Below are 9,830 nucleotides of genomic sequence, written 5' to 3'. Positions count from 1 at the left end.
ATATCTTAAAAATAAAATTAAAAAATTCGAAATAAATTCTAATTTTGAGGTAGTAAACGTTTCTAGAATAAATAGAAAAACAGTTACCGATGATAAAATAAATTATGTTCCTACTAAATCGTGTGTAGTAAGCTTTAAAACACAAGTACTTCCAAAATACGTTACTATAAATAAGGTGTTGAAAGAAATTGAACCATATCAACAAAAAGTCCTGCTTTGTTTCAACTGTTTGCGATTTGGCCACCAGGGGAAGCATTGTAGGAGTAACCCCCGTTGTAACAATTGCCAGAAAGACCATAATACAAAAGAGTGTCAGGAAACAACATTAACCCCAAAATGTTTTAGTTGTATGGGAGACCACTTCACAACAAATCTTAAGTCATGTCCAGAATTCAAAAGACAGAAATTAATTAAAGAATGCATGACTAATAGTAATATTAATTACCATGATGCCAACAAACAAATTCCCCGCAAATCTTATGCAGACGTAACATCAAATAACATTATTAAAGATTCTGATCAACAAAATTTGCCTTCTTCTAATTACCCTCTTGTTAACCAAAGTTTAAATAGCTCTTCTGTTACTCGTCCATTCACATTTTCGGCCAATAGTAATCATAATAAATATACAGTCGTCAAATCTTCTAAAGGCAGCAAAAGGCAGAGACCAAATAGTCCTGTCTTGACACAGTCGGATCCAGAATACACATTTAACTTTAGACAATCAGGAACTAATATTCCAATTATAAATAGTCCTTCATATAAAAATAATTTAAATTCAAATTCTCACACGCTACAAACAGAGTCAAACTCTGATATTTTAGATATAATTTTTACTATTGTTACCGAACTTTTTAAAAATTTTAGGGAAACTAATAATCCCAATGTTACTAAACAAGACTTACAGCAAATATTAATTAGTAAACAATTATTAAACGTGCACAATATACCAACTACTTCGTCGTCTTCTCAGCTATAAACAAACTCAACATTTTACAGTGGAACTGCAGATCTGCAGTTGGCAATAAAGAAAACTTAGAATATCTCTTAAATACAACAGAAACTACCATAGCAGCTTTGTCAGAGACCTGGTTCAAACAGGAAAGGTTTTATAACTTCCAAGGTTATAATATTGTTCGGTCAGATCGTATGGATGGTTACGGTGGGGTAGCCATACTAGTAAAATCCAATAGATTATTTTCAGAAGTCGTAGTACAGAAACCAGCAAGAATGATGTGTACATGCATCGAAGTGAAACTTCTACCTAATAACAAAGCAGTGTACATATTGTCAATATACATTAAACCAAAGACTTGGATAGAAGTAAGAGAATGGATACAATTTTTCGAAAACTTACCACGACCTTTTATAATTGCTGGAGATTTCAACGCTCATCATCTTTCTTGGGGTTGTGAGTTTAATGATGTCTATGGTGTTTCTTTGCTCAATGCTATTAATCACTGCAATCTTGTGTATCTCAATGATGGTGCACCCACACTTGTTACGTCAGGTAGAAAAAGTGCCATTGATCTGTCTATTTGTACGCAAGACATAGTACATTTAATATCTTGGTCAGTCATACAGGATCCTCATGGATCCAATCACCTTCCTATATATATGAAGTTTAATAACTCTGACTCAGGCTTACAAACCTATGGTACAGTTCACAACATATGGGTTCTTAAAAGAGCCAACTGGAATCTGTACACGACAACACTAGAGGAAATGAGCACCGCATGTAACTACAACAATTTCATAGACTCGATAAACTCAGCTGCAAACATTTGTATCCCGAAAAGAACAATAATAAGAAATAAGTACTGGAAGCACAAACCAAAACAATGGTGGAATGAGACCTGCAACAACATTGCTCATAGGAGAAAAGAAGCTTTCAGATTATGGAAAGAAAACCCAAACATACAAAATTTACTTGAATTCAAACGAGTTGATGCCATCGCAAAAAAAACATTCAAAGAAACAAAAAGAATTCAGTGGAGGAAATATGTTGAGAGCCTAAATCAGACAACTCCCATCACTGAAGTATGGAAAAAGGTAAATAGTTTTAAGAATCGTAAGCAGCAGAATAAGTTACCTATTGATCTGGAAGCGAATTGGATAGAAGAATTCCATGCCACAATCTCACCAGACTGGGCAAAAGAATGCATAGAATACAATCAGTTATCTTTAAAAACTGTTCCCAGAAACAACTTGTACTTACTTGAACGTTTTGAGATGTGGGAATTAGAAAGATCGTTGAAACTATCTAATAATACTTCAACAGGCGAGGACAATATAACTTACTCCATGCTGTTTCACCTCCCATTTAAACATAAAAAGTCTCTGTTAGAAATATATAATAGTATCTGGACTGGTGCAAGTCCTATTCCGGATAGCTGGAAGAACTATATAATATTACCTATTAAAAAGAAAGACAAACCGCTAGACCTCTCAAGTTCGTACAGACCTATATCCCTGGCATCTTGTATTCTTAAAACTCTGGAAAGAATAATAAAGAATCGATTAGAACAATGGCTAGAATTTGAACACATCCTACCAAACTCACAATATGGTTTCCGGAAATGTAGGTCCACTCTCGAAGCTATTACTGTTCTCGTTACAGATATACTGACAGGATATACAATAAAAAAACATACAGCTGCAGTTTTTATTGACCTTTCCTCGGCTTTTGATAACGTAAATTTAAACATTTTGTACCATAAGCTGACATCAATAGGAATACCTCATGAAATATGTTCATTTTTAATTTCACTATACTCTGATAGACGACTTTCACTAAAATTAAACCAAAATCTTCAAGGATCCCGAACATCGAATTTAGGACTCCCTCAAGGCAGCATACTCAGCCCGCTACTTTTTATACTATATACAATGGACTTCGAAGTAAATTTGAATAACGTGAATATGATACAGTTTGCTGATGATATAGTTATCTACACCAACGGTACTACTATTTCAAATTGTCAGAACATTTTAAACACAAACCTATGGTCAGTTAAGCACTGGTTAGATTCAAACAACTTAATTATTTCTGAAAAAAAATCTGAAGTGTGTATTTTTACTAAAAAAAGGGACATAACTCAAGTACAGTTACAACTGGGACCATATCTTCTTCCAATCAAAAATTGTGTTAAATACCTTGGACTCTATTTAGACAGAAAATTACTGTGGAAAGATACCATCCACCATGCAATAAAAAAAACCGAGAACGCTATGAATATTTTGAGAGCATTCTGCCATACCAAATGGGGAGCAGATCCAAATACCGCTTTACTGTTCTATAAAACAATGGTTAGAAGTATATTAGACTATGGCAGTCACCTATATGGAACAGCAGCACATACTCACCGAAACAAAATAGAGACCCAGAAAAACACAAGTTTGAGAATATGTCTTGGTTATCTTAAATCTACCCCAATAAATATTATAGACGTCGAATCTGTAGAACCTCCACTATCTTTCAGAAGGCAGCTAATTAGTCATAAATTTATGGCTAAAGCCATATCCAAAGAAGCCAGCTATCTTCGTAACATTCACGACCTCACTGTCCTAGTACTCACCCATCCATATTGGCACTCAAAAGCTACTCCACTCCTAGTAAACAGCTATACCACACTGGCACAAATCTCTAACTCCCTGTCTATCAACAAAACTATACCTATCTACACCGAACCTCCCCATGTTTTCTTTTCAAAACATATAAAAACATACTACCTGGACCCAAAAGAAAACTTTCTAGAAACCATTAATGGAAGATGGCCTGAACACCAATACATATATACTGACGGATCCAAGTTGAATGGAAAAGTAGGCTGTGCCTTTTATGACGCAAACTCTTCCCAATATTACAAGTTCAAGCTACCAGATGAGTGTTCCATATATACCGCCGAAACAATTGCCATAGCAAATGCATTTAGATACGTCCAGTCGAGAAACACACAGAATCATGTTATATTCACTGACAGTAAAAGTGCAGTTGACAGAATAACAAACTTGAAATCATCGAAAAACCTTACTAACATAGAGGCAGAAATATTAAAACTGAACTTTGAAGCAACAAAACAAAGGAAAACAATAACTGTAGTGTGGATTAAAGGGCACTCAGGAATAAAAGGTAATGATGCAGTGGATACACTAGCCAAATCAGCCACTGACACAGGCTACCATCTAACCACCAATATTGTTCCATATACAGATCTTACCTCCAAGTTTACTTCACATTTAAAACAATTGTGGCAGCAAGAATATAATTCATCAGTCACAGGGCTTAACTATGTCGGCCACCAAAATAACATACCATTGAAAAGCTGGTTTCATGAATTAACCAAACGAAACTTCATTGTTACAATAAACAGAATAAGATCTAATCATGCTATGACTTCTTTGTACAAATATAAAATAGGACTGGATGAAAACCCATATTGTGCATGCGGAGAAGTTGGTGATATGAACCATGTAATCCTAGAATGTTCAAGAAATAAGAAGAGCATAGAATCATTTTTCGAAGAAATGGTAAATCTCAAATTCTGTTTGCCAACCAGTCTAAATTGTATAATTTTTAGTAATAATATTAACTTATATCAATGTTTGTATAATCATTTAATTCGTTGCAAAATGAAATTGTAAAAAACTAACACCATTGTAAGCAATTCTGCGATACAAAATATTATTGTAAGTGTGTTCACGAAAAAATTAACATAAAAAAAATAATTAAAAAAAAAGTTAAAAAAAAAGTAAAATAATGATAAACAAATAAAAAAAAACAATGAAAAAAAAAAGGAAATAAAACTAAACAAAATACTACATAAATAAAGCGTTAAAAAAAACAAAAATATAATTAAAAAAAATAAAAAAAAATATACATATAAAAAAATGCACTAAACAGAAACACACATTTTACTAACACAATAACATTTATCCTAGGGTGTGAGAATTTGAAAAATCATTTATTTATATTGGATAAAAAAAAATGCTCCCTTTATATTTCATAAATAAAAAATAAGTCTGGCTAATTGGTTCATGCCAAAGCCAATTATAATAAAAAAAAAAAAGATTTATATTTAAAATTTTATTTTGAAAACGTCTCGCCAAGTAAAATACTTGCATGGAGTGTACATTCGTTTCCTGCTAGCTTACGAATTCCACGGTCTCTGTTCTCTTTGTGCGCATCTCAAATAGAAAGTTATTTTGGTCAGACTGTATGTGTAGATTTGTTTGTGAGATAGGTTTGAAAAAATGAAACGTGATTTAAAAAACTTATCGCTAATAGTTCCCAGGATATTACATCATCCAGGTTATTAGTAGATATATCTAATATTGTTCATTACAATATTATTCATTATTCTTTCATTTTTTCTGTGTGTTGCTCCAGATATTTGGAAATTATAGTAAATAAAAATAATCAATTTAATTCACGCAATATCTCTTTTCCACTATAATGTAAAATATCTGCAAACCTATTAAGAATAGTCACAGAAAATCCTTAATTTATGAGGAAAATCATTTAAGTGATGGAATCGTATCAATCCATTTTGGGTATTTATAAAGAAACTACTTATATGACAATGTATATTTTAATTTTTTTATAATCTAACAAAAATTATACATCGTGCCAATAAAGTTTTCTATACATTTTTTCCATAATGAAAAAAAGTGATTTTTAACATAAATATATTAACACACAGTGTCAGTTTGATACAAAATAAAATATTTTTAAACTTATATTATATTTACCACTAAATTAAAACAACTGTTTTATATTATTCATAAAATATATTAATTTCTCTAGAAAAAAATTGCTAAACCTCCTCGAATTTAAAATTAATACAGGAATGATTTGGCAAAGAAATCACAGTAAAACTAAAGAGAATAAAAAAGAACGCCAGTAAAATACAATCAAAATATTAAATTCGGAATATTGTTGACCAAATCAATATATGGACTAGTAAACGTTTATTTCGATATTTCTATAATTTATTTCATTGTACTAACATAGATGATGAATCGAGGGAAAAGGTTAAGCTATCAACAGCCAATATTATTGCGCATTATTGAACAAACTGAAGCAAAAACTCGGTTAGAAACGGCCTCATATGCAGAAGAAAACTTGTTGTTTCTCCAAGAAAACGCACTGACTCACAAGAGCGTTATGACAATGGCAAACACTCATGAGTTAGGCTTCGAATTGCTTTCTCATCCAGCTTATTCTCCTGATTTGACCCCCTCCGATTATCACGTGTTTCCAAATCTGAAGAGATATAGAAATCTATTTTTGAAGATTTTTTTTATTAAATTGATGAAGTTATGTTAATACAATGTGTGACTAGGTAATTTTGAGAAATACTGAGAACAAACCTCATGCGCTAAAATCTTTGAAAGGTTATACAAACAATATTTTAAATAAAATCCCTGCGTGGCTTTATACACATCCGTCATTCATGTACTATATATAATTCATTTAACCTGATCCTTTGATTTTATAATCAAAACATCAATTTTTCTTTGATCCCCGTTTTACATGAACTATTCAGTTCTTTTTTTTTCATTTCATTCTTTGCTTCCACGTTTCTTGTGTAGAAATTACTCTTGCTATTTGACAGATTCATTTGATGCTGAAAATGGAGTTAGGCAAGGTGATGCTTTATCAACAACACTTCTTAATCTAACTTTGGAAGCTGTTGTTAGAAAATTAAATATGAACGGCTGTATTAATACAAGATCTATACAAACATGCGCACATGCGGATGATGTTGCCATAATAAGCCGCAACAAAAGGATATTAAGCGAAAAAGCTATAGAACTGAAACGGGAATAGCTACATTTGGTCTATATATAAATGAAAGTAAAACAAAATATATGGAGTGCAAAAAATCGAATCAACATGTGAGTCTGAAGGTAGACAACAACACCTAAGAATATCTAACAATAAAACACTGAAAACGTTTGTTTTCTATACTTCCACAAAATTTATTACAACTATGTGACTACAGCTGTTTCGTCAGAGTGCCTTTCTCAAGTGATTTAGATTACTATGGGTTTGTCTTTTTAAAGTCTTTAACTGAAGAGGTTGAGGAGTGGGGAGCTGTTTGTCTTAAGTTGGTCATTCAGAATTATATCTGTATTTTTCAATTTATTAATTTCCATAGATTCTAATAAAGATAACTTTATTTTGAATATGCAGAATTTGAAACTGTTCATTAAAAGAATGATTATGATCTAGAAGGTGAAGTGCATATGTAGAAGTGTCTGTTTTTCTATTGTTTAAAGCCCTTTTGTGCTCTGCTATCCGTTTGTCAAAGGTTCTGCCAGTTTGACCGATGTAAGTTTTCGGACAGTCATCACAAGTTAGTTTGTAAACACCACTCTGTAGTTGTTTTCTCTTTCGGCTCTTATTGTTCTTGATATATTGGCTTAAGTTGTTATTAGTTCTGAAAGCTGGTATTCCTTTCTTTTTTATGTATCTGGCTATTTTTGTTGTTATCTTGCCAGTATATGTGATAGAGCAGGAGGTACTGGGTTCTTTCTGTGGTGGTGGATAGACTAATTTCAGGGCTCTCTTATGGAGTTTTTGGTTTAAAATTTTATAAATTGTTTGTTCGTTATAGCCATTGTTTACTGCTATTTGTTTAATGATATTCAGTTCTATCTCGAAGTTACTTTTTGACATGGGAATTTCTGTCAGTCTATGTATCATGCTATGGTAGGCTGCTAATTTGTTTTGTGTACGATGGGATGATGAATTGTGTATAGTTGTGTCAGTATGGGTAGGTTTATGATATACGGAGAACTCACGTTTGTTGTGTAGTCTGGTAATTGTTACATCTAGAAAGTTTATGGACTTATTCTGTTCGGATTCTATTGTAAACTCAATATTACTATGAACCCCACTCCTCAACCTCTTCAGTTAAAGACTTTAAAAAGGCAAACCCATAGTAATCTAAATCACTTGAGAAAGGCACTCTGCCGAAACAGCTGTAGTCACATAGTTGTAATAAATTTTGTGGAAGTATAGAAAACAAACGTTTTCAGCGTTTTATTGTTAGATAAAATGAACTTCCATCAAGTAACGGTCGAATCCATCAATTACCTAAGAATATGCCTCCACTTTTCAATGCCTAGGCTCAATAATAAATGGCAACAATACCAGTCAAGAAATACAAGCACGGATTCTTAGCGGTAATAAGTGCTTTTATGCATACAAAGACTGAAGTAAAAAGTTACTGAATCGTGAGTCTAAGCTTAGAATGTACAAAACAGTGATTTAGATCAGTGCCAGTGGTCACATATGGATGTGAAACGTGGACCCTCTCGACCACTGGTGAAAATCAACTGAGAACATTTGACCGCAAAATACTAAGAAAGATATTTGGACCAACCCATTGCAACGATGATTCGTGGAGATTTAAAATGAACTACGAGCTGGATGAACTAATGCGGAGCGTAGATATTGTTAGATTTGTAAAGTCACAAAGACTAAAATGGCTTGGTCACAGAAATAATACCAGATAATCGAGCTGCAAAAGAAATCCAGAGACGGAAGCCCCAAGGAAGTAGAACAAGAGGAAGGCCCCATGAAAGATGGATAGATGACGTAGAGGAAGAGCTTAAAACCATGAACATCAGGAAGTGGCGAAGAAAGTATCCGACAGGGCAGAATGGAAGAACATTGTTAAGCCGGCAAAGACTCAGAAAAGGTTATGGCGCGATTAGAAGAAGATATAACAGTGTAGTTTTAACCTTATTTACTATTTCATTCACTATATTTTATCTGTGGAGATCTTAAAACCATGAACATCAGGCAGTGGCGAAGTAAAGTATTCGACAGGGCAGAACATTGTTAAGCAGTTAAGAACATTGTTAAGCAGGCCAAGACTCACAAAGAGTTGTAGCGCCATTAGAAGAAGAGGATATTTTATCTGTTCTGCCAATATCTTCACAGTATATACAATAGGGTGGCCCTTAAAAATGAAATTTAACGATTGTTACCTCTCACCCCCTAAAATTGTTCTAATTATGGAGAAACTTAAAAATATAAATTTTTATTGAAATCTGAAAATATTTAAAGGTGGCCCCGGGCCCATGAGACCCCATGCAATTGAAATTAGTCATGTACTACGAATTTCTGCCAATAATGTAAAAGATATTAATAATTAATCGCCTATCAGTTACAATTAAGCAAAGGAATAAAGAATATTAAAATTGGTGAAGGTTAAATGGACTTGGACAACAATGATGATGCTAACGTTGGTGCGGCTGCGACTTTTGAAGGTGAAACCTTACCTAAAAGAGCACGAATCAAAATCATGACTTCTGAACTTTCGTCTTCCCTCGATAGAACCCAGGTATCGTACAAGACAGCCACATTTATTATTAGTGATGTAGTATCCAGTCTTGGTCATGATGTAAGCTCGTTAGTCATCAATCGCAACTATATTCAGCGCGAGAGAGAGATAACTCGATTCAAGATTGCAACAAAATTAAAAAAAAAAGACTTTAATATCTGGACCTGTTATTGTTCATTTGGACGGTAAGCTAATGGAGGACTTAACTTCCAAGAAACATGTGGATCGCCTTTCTGTTGTGTCAAATGTCAATCGTGGATATGAACAGCTGCTGGGTGTTCCAAAATTACACAATGGAAGTGGAATTGTCCAGGCAAATGCCATTTTGGAATGTTTGTAGGAATGGGGTATTTTTCATGAAGTCGCAGCTCTATGTTTCGATACTACTGCATGCGACTCAGGGCTGAAGTCTGGAACATGTACCATTCTTCAGCATAACTCCAGAAAGGACTTACTTTTTTTAGCCTTCCA

Source organism: Diabrotica virgifera, chromosome 3 (assembly GCF_917563875.1).
Source record: "Diabrotica virgifera virgifera chromosome 3, PGI_DIABVI_V3a".
NCBI lineage: Eukaryota > Metazoa > Arthropoda > Insecta > Coleoptera > Chrysomelidae > Diabrotica > Diabrotica virgifera.
The sequence above is the reverse complement of the archived record's forward strand: the minus strand, read 5'-3'. Positions refer to the sequence as shown.